General features: G+C 49.8%; 1 protein-coding gene and 2 pseudogenes across 5 annotated transcripts in view; 2 read left to right on the forward strand and 1 right to left on the reverse strand.

Moving 5' to 3' along the window:
• The window catches only part of DLGAP1 (DLG associated protein 1), a 1,173,524-nt gene that overhangs the window by 790,810 nt on the left and 365,444 nt on the right, over positions 1-17,270 (forward strand). The gene's annotated exons all lie outside the window — the stretch shown is intronic.
• On the reverse strand, positions 13,551-13,669 carry LOC134931432 (5S ribosomal RNA; annotated as a pseudogene).
• Positions 15,136-15,254, forward strand: LOC134930540 (5S ribosomal RNA; annotated as a pseudogene).

The following is a 17,270-nucleotide window of genomic DNA, read 5'->3' on the forward strand; positions in this document are numbered from 1 at the left end:
AGGATTATATGAGTGACCGCATCCAAGTAGGCACGTCACACAGTCCGTACTTATACTGGCAGGAAAAAGAGGCAATTTGGAGGCCCTTGCACAAACTGGCTTTATTCTACCTAAGTTGCCCTCCCACAAGTGTGTACTCCGAAAGAGTGTTTAGTGCCGCCGCTCACCTTGTCAGCAATCGGCGTACGAGGTTACATCCAGAAAATGTGGAGAAGATGATGTTCATTAAAATGAATTATAATCAATTCCTCCGCGGAGACATTGACCAGCAGCAATTGCCTCCACAAAGTACACAGGGAGCTGAGATGGTGGATTCCAGTGGGGACGAATTGATAATCTGTGAGGAGGGGGATGTACACGGTGATATATCGGAGGGTGATGATGAGGTGGACATCTTGCCTCTGTAGAGCCAGTTTGTGCAAGGAGAGATTAATTGCTTCTTTTTTGGGGGGGGTCCAAACCAACCCGTCATATCAGTCACAGTCGTGTGGCAGACCCTGTCACTGAAATGATGGGTTGGTTAAAGTGTGCAAGTCCTGTTTTGTTTATACAACATAAGGGTGGGTGGGAGGGCCCAAGGACAATTCCATCTTGCACCTCTTTTTTCTTTTCTTTTTCTTTGCATCATGTGCTGATTGGGGAGGGTTTTTTGGAAGGGACATCCTGCGTGACACTGCAGTGCCACTCCTAAATGGGCCCGGTGTTTGTGTCGGCCACTAGGGTCGCTAATCTTACTCACACAGTCAGCTACCTCATTGCGCCTCTTTTTTTCTTTGCGTCATGTGCTGTTTGGGGAGGGTTTTTTGGAAGGGACATCCTGCGTGACACTGCAGTGCCACTCCTAGATGGGCCCGGTGTTTGTGTCGGCCACTAGGGTCGCTAATCTTACTCACACAGCTACCTCATTGCGCCTCTTTTTTTCTTTGCGTCATGTGCTGTTTGGGGAGGGTTTTTTGGAAGGGACATCCTGCGTGACACTGCAGTGCCACTCCTAGATGGGCCCGGTGTTTGTGTCGGCCACTAGGGTCGCTAATCTTACTCACACAGCTACCTCATTGCGCCTCTTTTTTTCTTTGCGTCATGTGCTGTTTGGGGAGGGTTTTTTGGAAGGGCCATCCTGCGTGACACTGCAGTGCCACTCCTAGATGGGCCCGGTGTTTGTGTCGGCCACTAGGGTCGCTAATCTTACTCACACAGCTACCTCATTGCGCCTCTTTTTTTCTTTGCGTCATGTGCTGTTTGGGGAGGGTTTTTTGGAAGGGACATCCTGCGTGACACTGCAGTGCCACTCCTAGATGGGCCCGGTGTTTGTGTCGGCCACTAGGGTCGCTTATCTTACTCACACAGCGACCTCGTTGCAAATTTTAGGACTAAAAATAATATTGTGAGGTGTGAGGTATTCAGAATAGACTGAAAATGAGTGTAAATTATGGTTTTTGAGGTTAATAATACTTTGGGATCAAAATGACCCCCAAATTCTATGATTTAAGCTGTTTTTTAGTGTTTTTTAAAAAAAACACCCGAATCCAAAACACACCCGAATCCGACAAAAAAAATTCGGTGAGGTTTTGCCAAAACGCGTTCGAACCCAAAACACGGCCGCGGAACCGAACCCAAAACCAAAACACAAAACCCGAAAAATTTCAGGCGCTCATCTCTAGTCACAGTGCTCCTGAATGATTAAGCACAAGAGGAATTGCGGAGTAAAACATACACCATTCCCTCTTCCTTTCCTCATGCAGTCACTTTATTAGCTGCAAAGTTTCTGACAGCCAGAGAATACTGTAAATCCTATAAGAATGAAAAGAAAGTTATCTAGTGAATGTACTTAATTTAAATTGTCATTCACCATGCTTCTAATCCACAGAGAGAAGCACAGGTCATAATTGTATTACCATTGATAATTCAGGAGCTGAAAGGTGCTGAAGTGAAACGGGGTTGACGCAATATTATTTTCTGGTTATATAAGGATATATAGTAAAGGAATCACACAAGCAATGATTAAATGCATAATAAGACTGAAACAACATTTGTCATTGTCATCATCACCATCACCATCATCACCGATATGATATTGTATGATGTTTATTCCACAATAATAACATTTATTTGTGAATTTAGGGCCTAATTCAGACCTGTTCGCTCGCTAGGTTTTTTTTTTTGCAGTCCTGCATTCGCATAGTCGCCGCCCACAGAGGGTGTATTTTCGCTTTGCAAGTGTGCGAACGCATGTGTAGCAGAGCTGTACAGTCTCTGAGGAGCCCAGGACTTACTCAGCCGCTGTGATCACATCAGGCTGTCCAGTATCGGAATTGACGTCAGGAACCCTCCCTGCAAATGCTTGGACATGCCTGCGTTTTTCTAACCACTCCCAGAAAACGGCCAGTCGACACCCTCAAACAGCTTCTTCTTGTCAATCTCCTTGCGAACGCCTATGCGAAAGGATTCTTCGCACAAATCCATCGCTGAGCAGCAATCCGCTTTGCACCCGTGCGATGTGCCTGTGCATTACCGTGCATACACATGAGCAGTTTAGACCTGATCGCAGGCTGTACGAAAAATGCAGCCTAGCAATCAGGTCTGAATTAGGCCCCTAGTATCCCTACTTACACGTATGTATATTGTAACTTTTACTTTGTAACTTGGTATGTGTCACAGCAGGTAGTCTGTGAATTGGAGGGCACGCACTGAGTCACTTTTATGGGCCTATTTATCAAGCTTTATTCCATAAAATTACAGATGTGCGGGTTGTGATTTACTCAGATTTACTTGGTTTTACCAGTATCTGAAAATCAGCATCTTATTGGCTCTCAAGTGTTTTTGATAACTCATAAGATAAATCCAAGCTTGCGCTACTTTGGCAAAAAGAACATAGTGAATCCAACCCTGCATGTCTCTACATGAAATGATATAGAAACTGCAGATTCTGCATCATTTTATGTTTCCCCACTATGTACTAACAGCCTATTTCACAGATATTTCCTGCAAAAGGCTAATAAGTCCCCATTATTATCAATGAGGACTGTGGTCTGACCCCTATGTGCCAAATTCTTCAGATGGAGTAAACCGCTTTATGCCTATGGAGGCATTCTCACAGGAGATGGATGAAAATGTGAGACTCATGTGGCAATGATATGACTCACAGTGACAGTGGTTATAGCGTATATTTAGAGGGCTGTGCTCAGCGGTGCAAGTGGGCATTGTGGGAATTTAGCCATGGGTACTCCGTACCCACCACCGACGGGCCGGCTCTCCTGCCCCTCAGTGTCTTCCTTAAATTCAGCGCCGGCCCATGAGTCAATCAGAGCTTGCGGACCGGCAGCCAAGGCTGCCGGACCGCGAACTTTGATTGGCTCACAGATCGGCGCTGAATTGAAGGAAGACACTGAGGGGCAGGAGAGGCGCACGCTGCCCTCTCCTCTCCTCACACACACACAGGACAGCAGCAGCATCGGTGAGCAGCAGGGGAAGGGTGGGTTGGGGGGGCATGTATACCTGGCACTGGGGGCATATCTGGCACTGGGGGGACATGTGTATCTGGCACTGTGGGGGACATGTGTATCTGGCACTGGGGGCATATCTGACACTGAGGGCATATCTGGCACTGTGGGGACATGTGTATCTGGCACTGGGGGCTTATCTGGCACTGGGGGGACATGTGTATCTGGCACTTGGGGCATATCTGGCACTGCGGGTACATGTGTATCTGGAACTGGGGGCATATCTGGCACTGGGGGCATATCTGGCACTGGGGGACATGTGTATCTGGCACTGTGGCCATATCTGGCACTGCGGGGACATATGTATCTGGCACTGGGGCATATCTGGCACTGGGGGGACATGTGTATTTGGCACTGTGGCCATATCTGGCACTGGGGGGACATGTGTATCTGGCAATGTGGCCATATCTGGCACTGGGGGGACATGTATATCTGGCACTGGGGGCATTTCTGTATCTGGCACTGGGGGCATATCTGGCACTGTGGGGGCATTTCTGTATCTGGCACTGGGGGCATTTATGTATCTAGCACTGTGAGTCAAAGTATATCTGGCACTCTGGGGGCATTTGTGTATCTGGCACTGTGGGGCAATGTGTATCTGGCACTGTGAGTCAATGTATATCTGGCACTCTGGGGGCATTTGTGTATCTGACACAGTGAGACAATGTGTATCTGGCCCTGTGGGGCAATGTATATCTGGCACTCTGGGGGCATTTGTGTATCTGGCACTGTGGGGCAATGTATATCTGGCACTGTGGGGCAACGTGTATCTGGAACTATTAGGGTCATATGTGTATCTGCCGCTCCCCTCATATGTGTATAACGCCCCCATTTCCATTGGTCACGCCCCATGTGGCATTTGACCACGCCCATTTTTGGCGCGCGCACACAGTACCTATAAGACATTTTTTCTACTTGCACCACTGGTTGTGCTTATTACAATTAGTTTATAGAGTAGCAGCTAGGGAGGGATGAGGGTACCACTAGCATGTACATAATAGATGCAATGATATATATGTCTCCCAGCGCTCACTTATAAACAGAAATCAGGCTACAAATCCAGTGTGTTTTTAACAATCTAAAATTGTTATTTAAAAAAAAATTGGGTTCAAATACCAGTATTGGTATACTTCTGTTGATAATCCTAATACCGGTATGTATTACTGGACAAGACAATCAACATACTGTATAACATATCAAGAAAAAGTGATGGGGTGAATTCCCCTCCTCTCCTAACAGGTTATGGTGTGCTGTGCAGGTTGATAGTATACGTTGTGTGTTTTACTCTTCCTGCAGCAATTCACTCGCAAGCTGTGCAGTTTAAAACATATTGTTTCTTTAGATGTTTTGAAATAACAGCGTTGCAGCGCTGATGTGAATGGAGTATGCTTTCATAGATCCCGAATCGGGTGGGCAGGTTGTTAGGGAGACCAGCTGGTTACTCACCACCTCCGTGGTTTGCCGAGTTGCGTTGGTGTATATCCGTGCTGCACCATCTCCAGGGGATGTATTGGGTATCTGGTGGCAGACTGGATGGAACTTGTTTCTCAGCGTGTTCAGTCCACTCTGTGATCAACGCGTTCCACCTGTGTAGGACAGGCTTCATCAGGAACTGCACACATAAAAAGCCCATGGAAGACACATTTAAAATTTAGCGTTAGAATGTGTATAATGAGCATGTAGATTTTCCTGCGTTTTACCCACTTTTCCAGCACATAAATTGTATGTGAAAAAGTTCTTAGTCCCTACCTGTTGGGTAGCACAGTCATTTCAGTCAGCAACCCCTATATACAGTAGTATGAAGAGGCAAAGGTTACTTCTCTGCCCCTGCTAAATTATAAAGTGCAAGTGCTGTAGCTACTGTAGACACACATACAGGAGAGACACAGATTTGTTCCCTTAAAATGAATAACTCATCCCCTGGACTTCCTGAGCTTTCTTTATAGCTGAATGCATTTAACACTAAACATACATAGAAAAAGATGTATGCAAAAAACAGTATTTACTTGATATGTTGACTGTTGAGTGCGATTTATCTTACGAAATGTGCTATTCAATATCAGTAGTAAAGCAAAGCATATGCCAGCTGTACAATGTACTTATGCGTAATGATATCTATGCAGCGTGACAGTGTTCATTGTAAATGCTAAAGTCATATTACTCTATTTGTATCTAATAATGCAATGATTCCCAAATATGGTCCTCAAGACACCCCAACAGTTCAGGTTATTCGAGATATCCCTGCTTGTGCACAGATGGTATAATCAAACTGACCGTGGTACTAATAGGAAGTGATAAACCAGTGATAAGTGCAAGGTGATAAACGCACAAGCCAATCAGCTACTAACTGTTAATTTACATATTGCAGCTGATTGTCTGGTACGTTTATCAATTTACACTTATCACTGGTTTTTTTCTTCCTAATGCCTTCTCCGGGTTAATACATCTGCCCCTAAGTTACCTGTGCCTAAGTGTAAGGATGTGCCCTGTGGGCACATCCATGTGGCTGTCCCTAGCTGGGGGCAGCGCTGGGGCAGCTTGTCTGTCCCCAGCGCGGAGTGTGCGGCGGCGGGTGCCTGGTGCAGGGATCGGATGTTTCCCTGCACCAGGCTGTCGGCGGCGGAGAGCAGCGCGGCGGCGCTTTAAACTTGGCGCCGCTGGGGCCGCCAATGAGAAGCGCCGCCCGCGGCTTTTTGAATCCGGCGCCGTCCGCGAGCCAATCACGGCTCGCGGGGCGCCGGCCAATCGGGAACAGGCGCGGCGAGCCAATCGGCGCTCGCCGCGTCATAGGCCCCGCCCCCGGCATCTGACGTCAGACGCCGGGCGGGAGCCTGAAGAAAAGGCCGCGCCGAAGAGCGGCAGAAGAGTCGTCGGGCGGGAGAAGAACAGAAGACACGGCCGGGAGCAGCGGAGGAGGTCGTCGGCGCGCCGGAGCGCAGAAGAGGATCCGGCGCCGAGGAGAAGACGACGACCGCGGGGAGAGGAGGTCCTGAGGCCGCGGAAGAGGCCAGAAGACGTCGGCCTGCAGAAAGAAGATGTCCAGCGGCGGCTGGACGCAGGGAAGAGACGGAGGCGCCGCTGGCCAGGACGGGTCAGCGGCAGAAGACGGTGGAGGCCCCCAGGTTAGGTAAGGCCTCAGTGAGGCTATCCTCCCCCTCCCCTTTTCCTCCCTCGACCACCAGGGACGGGCATTAGGCCCGAGGACACAATTCAGGCGCTAGGCCTGGGCGCAGTTAGGAGTTTGGGCCCCCAATATTTGATGAGGTGGTTTGGGCATTAGGCCCAAGCCACCCCACTCATGCGGCACCAGTTAGGCGGGCACTAGGCCCGGGGAACGATCTAGGCACTAGGCCTGTGGCTAATAGAGGGCGTTAGGCCCTAGGGTATTTGTGGCCAAATCAGGGATACGATAAGGTGACCCTGGGCACAAGGCCCAGGTCACCCAACGGGCGGCAAGTAGGCGGGCGCTAGGCCCGTGGGCAAAGTCAGGCCTCCGGCCTGTGGGCAGTTAGGGGGCGCTAGGCCCAGCGAAGCAGTGTTTCCCTGAGGTGAGTAAAGGTGGTACTGGGCGCTAGGCTCAGGCCACCCTGAGAGTACGGTAGGTGGGTGAGCTGTGCGGTCCCCACTACTGGGTGTTCTGGGTCGGGTAGATAAAGGGACAGCACCGTTTTATGTTGTAACTCCGATAGTGTGTTATATGTTGTTACCGTGCAGGGCAAAGTGTTGTGTTGTGTAAGTTGTGCATAGTTGTGTTGCACCACACCCACAGAGCTAGTTTGAGGGCTCCGCTGTTGTAGATAGTATAGGGTGTGACACTAGGTCAGAGTTAGGCCCTGCACGGCTGTTTCTCTTTGCCTCCTTACAGGGACCTGTAAGTGGAGAAGATCGGAGTGCAAGACTCGTGACGGTGAGTAGCATCCGTGTACGTCTGTCCCTTGTTTGTCCCCGAGCGCCGGAGTTAGGATTGCTCACGGACGTGAGAATCCCTTTCATCACACTACGTGCGAAAGCGCGAGTGTGTGAAAGCTGGGTAGCTGAGGCTTTGTGCCGGTGATGACCATTCACCCAGCCGGTGAAGGTCGCAGCCACCCCTGGGGTATCCCCTGTTCCACCGGAAGAAGGGTCGATACCCCCTTTAATGTAAACCCTTCTCTCCTCAGCTAGGTCGTCGGTCAGCTCCGAGAGGGAATCGCCGTGTCCGGATCCGAGTGAAGATTTCCAGGTCCGTTGAGGGTTCCGGTACCTGAAGGTGAGAGCGAGCGGCGCCTGGTGAGTACCGAGTCTACACCTGCACGGCAGCAGGCACTACCACACGCACCGCACCTCTCACACTTGGCGTAGTCGGCAGGATAAAAGAGACCGGATCACGGACACGATGTGGAACGCCACCAAGAAGACCTCCCTGCGGACGGCTCCGGAGAAGACTCACCCCCGGACGTGTGCGGACCAGAGCGACTGGGTGACGGTGTCTGGGGCAGACATCCTGAAGATGGTGCAGCGGTCGGTCCAGCGTGAAAAAGAAGAGCGCCGGGAGAAGGGGCGCAAGAAGGCCGCTGTGACGCCCTGCAAGAAATGTCGGCAAACAGGTCACTTTGCCGACGAGTGTACTTGGCGAGAGACGTCCCCAAAGAAGGTGGTCCAGGAAGCGGACCGAAGACGTCAGAAGGGCCAAGCGAAGAAGGAGTCCTGGTGTTTGCTCTGCGGAAACTACGGGCATGAGCACAACAGTTGTCCCTGGGACGAAGAGTCGAGCGAAGACGAGGTTGATTCCCGGTGTGAAAGCTGTGGAGATCCCCGACATCGGCTCCTGGAATGTCCATGGACGGAAGACAGGACGGACTACGAGGCCACGGTGAAGCAGCTGACGGAGTCTCGTCAGCAGCTTTGGGACCGGGTGGCTGCAGAGCCTGTGTGTGCGCTCTGCGAGGCGAGAGGACATGCGCTTCCCGATTGTCCGTGGAACGAAGACCGGATGATTGCGGATGGTCGCGCCCAGAGATGGGAGGAGGAAACGAGGGAAATGGAGCGGAAGGCCTTGCTTGAAGTTAGTTCGCAGGTGCCCATTTCCTCTGAGCCGGAACCAACGGGTGAGGATTCCCCAGTGAAGGAGGTGGACCAGGAACCCGTCTTGGAGAAGGTGGCAGTGGCCCTCCCTTGTTGGAAGTGTCGACGACCAGGACATGCGGCCAGTGAGTGCCCCTGGGAAGATGCCGCGGACCTACTCTGTCCCAAGAAAGTGACCCCAGTAAGGCAGAATCCTTTCCCGCATGAGGCGGAGGTGGACGACTGGGAGGTGAAGAGGCCACGCTGCGAAGAAAAGCGTGAAGACCCAGTGACTGAGACGTCCGGAATCTCCCCGCGATGGAACCGTCCACGACCAGGACGTGCGGAACAGGAGTGTCCTGGGTACCAAGAGATGCCAGCGGAAGCGCAGGAGTACGCTGAGGAAGTAACGATGCCAGCGGAAGCGAAGGAGTACGCTGAGGAAGTAGCGATGCCAGCGGAAGCGAAAGAGTACGCTGAGGAAGCAGAGGTGCCAGCGGAAGCGAAGAAGTACGCTGAGGAGGAAAGTAATACCCCAGTCCAAGTATCGGAGGAGGACTCTGACTACGGTGAGCTGTCCGCCGACGAATCCCTCCCAGAACAGATGGAGGACGACTCTGGCATCGGAAGCGCCGACGAGAGTGACTGGCAGGATCGGGTGGAGTCATGCTCCCAGTTGAATGCCCTCCGTGAAGAGGAGGAGATAGTCCTGGAGCAAGAGTACCTGCCGGGAGTGCCGAGATGGACCGACGTACGGGGACAGGACTGTGATGCCGTGGGAGGACCCGTTCCAGAGGAAGACACAGGACCTTTGGAGATGCCCCACGAGGAAATTCGACATGTGGTGGCTGTTGCCCGGGAGGAAACGGATGCCCCGGAGGATTCCGCTGTTGGGTGGTGGTCGATACCACACCCGGAAGACAGAGACGAAGCCACAGACGATATCGGAGGCCAAGAGTGGGTGACTGTTGTCCCCGTGGAAGAAGATTCCCCTTGGTGGCCAACGTCGAGCGACCGTGAGGAGATGCCACTCCCCCAGAGGATCCGCCGATGGAGGTCAGGATGTAAGAGGAACCCGGAGCTGGAGGTGGAAGGATGTGGGGTCACAGCCTGTCCGGGCTGGACCCTCGAACACAACCTCGCCGAAGGGACCTCGGAATTCCCTGACCCGCGGACAATGGACGTCGTGAGGAACTTTGTAGGGACTACAAAGGAAAAAGGGGGGGGAAATGTAAGGATGTGCCCTGTGGGCACATCCATGTGGCTGTCCCTAGCTGGGGGCAGCGCTGGGGCAGCTTGTCTGTCCCCAGCGCGGAGTGTGCGGCGGCGGGTGCCTGGTGCAGGGATCGGATGTTTCCCTGCACCAGGCTGTCGGCAGCGGAGAGCAGCGCGGCGGCGCTTTAAACTTGGCGCCGCTGGGGCCGCCAATGAGAAGCGCCGCCCGCGGCTTTTTGAATCCGGCGCCGTCCGCGAGCCAATCACGGCTCGCGGGGCGCCGGCCAATCGGGAACAGGCGCGGCGAGCCAATCGGCGCTCGCCGCGTCATAGGCCCCGCCCCCGGCGTCTGACGTCAGACGCCGGGCGGGAGCCTGAAGAAAAGGCCGCGCCGAAGAGCGGCAGAAGAGTCGTCGGGCGGGAGAAGAACAGAAGACACGGCCGGGAGCAGCGGAGGAGGTCGTCGGCGCGCCGGAGCGCAGAAGAGGATCCGGCGCCGAGGAGAAGACGACGACCGCGGGGAGAGGAGGTCCTGAGGCCGCGGAAGAGGCCAGAAGACGTCGGCCTGCAGAAAGAAGATGTCCAGCGGCGGCTGGACGCAGGGAAGAGACGGAGGCGCCGCTGGCCAGGACGGGTCAGCGGCAGAAGACGGTGGAGGCCCCCAGGTTAGGTAAGGCCTCAGTGAGGCTATCCTCCCCCTCCCCTTTTCCTCCCTCGACCACCAGGGACGGGCATTAGGCCCGAGGACACAATTCAGGCGCTAGGCCTGGGTGCAGTTAGGAGTTTGGGCCCCCAATATTTGATGAGGTGGTTTGGGCATTAGGCCCAAGCCACCCCACTCATGCGGCACCAGTTAGGCGGGCACTAGGCCCGGGGAACGATCTAGGCACTAGGCCTGTGGCTAATAGAGGGCGTTAGGCCCTAGGGTATTTGTGGCCAAATCAGGGATACGATAAGGTGACCCTGGGCACAAGGCCCAGGTCACCCAACGGGCGGCAAGTAGGCGGGCGCTAGGCCCGTGGGCAAAGTCAGGCCTCCGGCCTGTGGGCAGTTAGGGGGCGCTAGGCCCAGCGAAGCAGTGTTTCCCTGAGGTGAGTAAAGGTGGTACTGGGCGCTAGGCTCAGGCCACCCTGAGAGTACGGTAGGTGGGTGAGCTGTGCGGTCCCCACTACTGGGTGTTCTGGGTCGGGTAGATAAAGGGACAGCACCGTTTTATGTTGTAACTCCGATAGTGTGTTATATGTTGTTACCGTGCAGGGCAAAGTGTTGTGTTGTGTAAGTTGTGCATAGTTGTGTTGCACCACACCCACAGAGCTAGTTTGAGGGCTCCGCTGTTGTAGATAGTATAGGGTGTGACACTAGGTCAGAGTTAGGCCCTGCACGGCTGTTTCTCTTTGCCTCCTTACAGGGACCTGTAAGTGGAGAAGATCGGAGTGCAAGACTCGTGACGGTGAGTAGCATCCGTGTACGTCTGTCCCTTGTTTGTCCCCGAGCGCCGGAGTTAGGATTGCTCACGGACGTGAGAATCCCTTTCATCACACTACGTGCGAAAGCGCGAGTGTGTGAAAGCTGGGTAGCTGAGGCTTTGTGCCGGTGATGACCATTCACCCAGCCGGTGAAGGTCGCAGCCACCCCTGGGGTATCCCCTGTTCCACCGGAAGAAGGGTCGATACCCCCTTTAATGTAAACCCTTCTCTCCTCAGCTAGGTCGTCGGTCAGCTCCGAGAGGGAATCGCCGTGTCCGGATCCGAGTGAAGATTTCCAGGTCCGTTGAGGGTTCCGGTACCTGAAGGTGAGAGCGAGCGGCGCCTGGTGAGTACCGAGTCTACACCTGCACGGCAGCAGGCACTACCACACGCACCGCACCTCTCACATAAGCATAGATCATTAAAACCTGAACTGTTGGGGTGACATGAAGAACACTTTTGGGAACCACTGTAAAAATGTAAAGAAGCAAAAGAGAGAAGAAATGTCACGTACATGAGAGAAAAGTGTCATATACACAAGAAAGAAAAGTATCTTGATTCTTGATTATTATTAATAAATGAGTCACCTTTACAAAAGCCACTTCAGTTGTTTACCCCTTTAATAACGCAAATGGAATATAGACAGGTATTACAAATAAGTTATGTGAGTAGAAAGCCATGTCAGATACATTGGCGTATTTATAATGGGTGCAGTGTGTGCGGTGCACACGGGCCCCTGAGTCCAGGGGGGTCTACACCGCAGCCTCAGTGAGCTCCCGGGATCCCAGCTTTGTAATCCACCTCTGGGGCACCCAAACTCGTGCTTCTCCTCTCCTCTAACTGCCAGGACACCCACTGAGGCAGGGGGGACGTTACCGGCGCTGGGGACAGCAGAGAGTGTGCGGTCCGTGTTGCAGCCTAGCCTTCCGGGAGAAGTTGCGGCCTTGAGTAGCAGGCGGCAACCAGAAATAGAGGGCGGCTGGCGCAGAAGTCCACGATCGCACTCCTCCTCTGCCTGCAGGGCTGGACCACATAGAATAACCCCCAGGCTGATTGCCGAGGACGCTCTTCACGAAGGAGCCTGTGCAGATGTCCCCACTAATTACAGGCAGCTGCATACCACACAGAACTTCTTATCCACCAGCATTGCAGTTGCTCCCATTTTTAAAGCGGTGTAACACTACTGCAATATTCTCTGACTGATTTTTTACTCACACTGTGGCCGTTCTCAGTCAGCTTACATACACTCAGGGTTATTAGCTGAAGTTTGTCTGAAACTCATTCTCTACAATTGGTGGTCTCCCCCACCTATCTGGAGTTGTACTTCCCCACAGCTGATGTTACTTTTATTCTTTCTTTTCTGATGTCGTCTCCCCCCCACCCCCTCTTAAGGTATGTGGGGCTCCGGCTACTTCATGTGACTGCTTATTACCACATATAACAACCTAGTAATTTCTCCCTTCACCCATCCACCATGTTTCTGACTTTTGTTCTGTACTCCCAGAACTGTTTTGCCATTCTCTAACCTTCCACTATGGAGAAATTTGTTACTCCCAAACCTTCACGCCCACGTGGCGAAAGACGCAAGTTGGATAATCCGACAAGTGACTGTTTAGTCTGGAAGAAAGGGGCGACTGGGCACTGGTGTGTGATAGGTTGTTGCTGATATTAAATATATTGAGAAAAACCAAAAGCGGACAATTAAACTATAGGAAAGAGAGATACAATCTTTCGATAGTAGTCCTTATTGGTGGTGCGCCCAGAGCTAGAGAGTACAAGTACTGGCAATGGAAGAAAGAGAAAGCTCTTGTGTGGGCGCACTCTTTGAAAAACCAGGAAGAAAAGATTTTTCAATTAGAGAAAGATAATGTTAAAACATATATTTATTAATCACTTATGAATTAAAACAAAATACCCTTCTACGATCCGATGAAAACACAAAAAATTTTTTTTATAAGTATGCAAAAGAATGTTCAAAAGTGTTAAAAATGTTCTGGTCATTAAATCGTGAGGGAGAGATTAGAAAGGTTGCAGACACTGGATAGTCTAACAGCCGTTTCTCCTGACCAGTACAGTTGTTCTGTATTAATGGGACCCAGGGAGGAGGTCAGTGTACATATTTTAACATAGAAAGACCACTAGATTAGGTCAATTGCTATGTACTTTACTGATTACCACTAGCGCCAACAGGCATGCATACCGAATGTATGTCAAAAAGGTCCAAAAGAAGAGAAGGATATGGAAAGGGAGAGCAGAAATAAATAAATACAATTAGTGGTGATACTGCTGTTGGTGTCCACCCTTCTGGGGAAGGGGAATAGTTCCTGTCCTACAACACCAGGTATTCCCAGGGAGTCTCCCCTCCCGGTACTGACCCAGACCAACGCTGTTTAGCTTCCAAGATCGGACGAGATCGGGCATGGGCAGCGTGGTATGGTAGTAGGAAGGATATCTACCAATGAGAGTGCACCTATATCTGAAAATAAAGAGTAACAGAAAAGATAGAATGTGTAGTGCGTGGATCTACTTTCCACGTTAGGCAGGGTAAAACAGCTGTCACTCAGTGGCGCCGTGTACCCTGGATCGGGGATGAGAGTCCACTAGATGATAGGCAGATAGTAACGAGAAGTAGGGAAAAAATGTAAAGTTAAATGGACCATTATACTATTAAGGGAACCAATGTCCAATAACGGGATAAATGAATCAACAGGAATTCATGATCAGGATGCAAAATGACTGTACATTCTTAGTATACACATACCCTGAGTGTACGGCTGAAAAAAACGGAATGATTATAGGCAAGAAAAAATGCTTCTGGTGAAAATGCTGTGTACAATAGGTTTGAGTCAAATTCAGTGGATAAGTAATACCAGGTAGTCCAAAACACACATTTAGTAAGCCATACTGTCTAAGTCAGATATAGACATGCAGTATGCCAAAGGTGAAATCACCCTATAATTACTAAGGTAAATGAACTGGGTTTATGCACACAAGGAACTTATTTTTGTTATTGTGTGTGTGTGACTGTCTCCTCTGACCTATACTGTGCATATGAAAAAGAGTTTGGGTAAGTGTCTCTAATACAAAAACAGCACAGTGATGGATTATACTGAGAGTAGGAACCTATATACACATGTAACGATTGATATATAAGGATAAAAGCCAGTATACTCAGAGAGTCAGATGTAGTGGGTAGATGGTAACCAGTGAAGCCTCCATGGGAAGGTCCCGCTGTAGAGTCCGTAGAAAACGCGTTTCGCCCGTGGGCTTGTTCACTTCCGGGATCGCGGAAGTGAACAAGCCCACGGGCGAAACGCGTCAGAGGAGACAGTCACACACACACACAATAACAAAATAAGTTCCTTGTGTGCATAAACCCAGTTCATTTAACTTAGTAATTATAGGGTGATTTCACCTTTGGCATACTGCATGTCTATATCTGACTTAGACAGTATGGCTTACTAAATGTGTGTTTTGGACTACCTGGTATTACTTATCCACTGAATTTGACTCAAACCTATTGTACACAGCATTTTCACCAGAAGCATTTTTTCTTACCTATAATCATTCCGTTTTTTTCAGCCGTACACTCAGGGTATGTGTATACTAAGAATGTACAGTCATTTTGCATCCTGATCATGAATTCCTGTTGATTCATTTATCCCGTTATTGGACATTGGTTCCCTTAATAGTATAATGGTCCATTTAACTTTACATTTTTTCCCTACTTCTCGTTACTATCTGCCTATCATTTAGTGGACTCTCATCCCCGATCCAGGGTACACGGCGCCACTGAGTGACAGCTGTTTTACCCTGCCTAACGTGGAAAGTAGATCCACGCACTACACATTCTATCTTTTCTGTTACTCTTTATTTTCATATATAGGTGCACTCTCATTGGTAGATATCCTTCCTACTACCATACCACGCTGTACATGCCCGATCTCGTCCGATCTTGGAAGCTAAACAGCGTTGGGCTGGGTCAGTACCGGGAGGGGAGACTCCCTGGGAATACCCGGTGTTGTAGGACAGGAACTATTCCCCTTCCCCAGAAGGGTGGACACCAACAGCAGTATCACCACTAATTGTATTTATTTATTTCTGCTCTCCCTTTCCATATCCTTCTCTTCTTTTGGACCTTTTTGACATACATTCGGTATGCATGCCTGTTGGCGCTAGTGGTAATCAGTAAATTACATAGCAATTGACCTAATCTAGTGGTCTTTCTATGTTAAAATATGTACACTGACCTCCTCCCTGGGTCCCATTAATACAGAACAACTGTACTGGTCAGGAGAAACGGCTGTTAGACTATCCAGTGTCTGCAACCTTTCTAATCTCTCCCTCACGATTTAATGACCAGAACATTTTTAACACTTTTGAACATTCTTTTGCATACTTATAAAAAAAAAAATTTGTGTTTTCATCGGATCGTAGAAGGGTATTTTGTTTTAATTCATAAGTGATTAATAAATATATGTTTTAACATTATCTTTCTCTAATTGAAAAATCTTTTCTTCCATGTTTTTCAAAGAGTGCACCCACACAAGAGCTTTCTCTTTCTTCCATTGCCAGTAAGTGACTGTTTAGGTCAGGACGAATCGGAGGCGGATGATGGAGATGCCAATTCCTCCAGGCCAATCACATACACGGATATGGTGAAAGCCATTAAAGTCACGATGAAACCTCTCTGCAACAACAAGCTGAGAAATTTGCTGCAAGCATTGAGAAATTAGAAAAAAATGGCTCTGATAGCATCTCAATTCAAAACCACGGAGCATAGACTGGGTGAGGTCTTCCACGATGCCGCTCAGCTTAAACAACAGTCGGATCAAGAAGTCACATTGCATCGTCAATTGCAAAACCGTATTAATGACCTGGAAAACCATTCAAGGAGGTATAATTTGTGTCTGGTAGGCCTGCCAGAATCTATCAAGTCAAATGCCTTAATACCATTTCTCACGGATACACTGACTTCCTTTGTTCAATTCCCAATTGACTCAGGCCCGATGATTATTGAATGGGCACACCGACTGGGACCTACCAGAAGTAGCGAGAAAGCAAGGCCCAGGGCAGTAATATTTCGATGCTTCAATTATGCCCAAAAAGAACAGTTGTAGAGGGTCTTTCGGAAAAAAGGCTCTGTGATGTGGGAATCCCATCGCCTTTTGTTATTTCAGGACGTTTCGGCTGAAGTATCTAAAGCCAGGAGGGATTTCGCTCCAGTTCGTTCTGAGTTAGTGAAGGCCAAAAAATGCTTTGCGCTCATCTTTCCGCCCCGCTTGAGGATTTTTTCAGAAACTGGTTTCAAGGACTTTCTCTTCGTCTCTGACACACAAGCCTATCTACAGGAGGAGCATCTAGATGCAGAAGCTCCCAATGTTGATTCTGCCATGTCCGATCAAGACTGCTGTACAGTATACTGCACAGATGACCTTCTTGTGATGCTGTTCATGTCTTGAGTGGTTTACACAAACCCACCTACAGGTATCAAACTGACTTTGCAATGACCTGATATATTTCCTTTTGAATTATTCTCCTAGTATACACCAGGGCAGCTTATTTCAACCTTCTCATTTGGGTTCTACTAATTACTGTTAGAGGGATTCCTTCCTTAGCGTTAGGATGCCCCACCCATGTCTTGGTCTTCGAAAGGGATATTTTCGAAATTGTAGCACACTTTGACTGGGTGATTCAAATTATGACCCTACTTTGCTTTCTTATGAGGTATGGGATATATGTTCTAATCTCTCCTTGATTAAGCAATGTGTTATATGTTTTTTCATGTTGATACTACTTATATAGTAGCCGGGCCCCTCCAATGCGAGGGCGGGGGGGGGGGGGGGTGTCCACCCGGCTGTTGGCAGTTTGAGGTTTGTTCCTTCAGTGTTGGGACTCTCCTCAGGTTGCTATGGCGATGTATCGCACAGGGGGACCACAAAGGTATTCCCTGGTATTCCCTTTTATTGTTTCTGCATTTATATGTTCATTATATTCAAAATGTTGATGTTTTTAGCCCATTTATCCTATGTCTCTCCCTTCCTTC

This window comes from Pseudophryne corroboree, chromosome 5 (genome assembly GCF_028390025.1).
Source record: "Pseudophryne corroboree isolate aPseCor3 chromosome 5, aPseCor3.hap2, whole genome shotgun sequence".
Classification (NCBI taxonomy): domain Eukaryota; kingdom Metazoa; phylum Chordata; class Amphibia; order Anura; family Myobatrachidae; genus Pseudophryne; species Pseudophryne corroboree.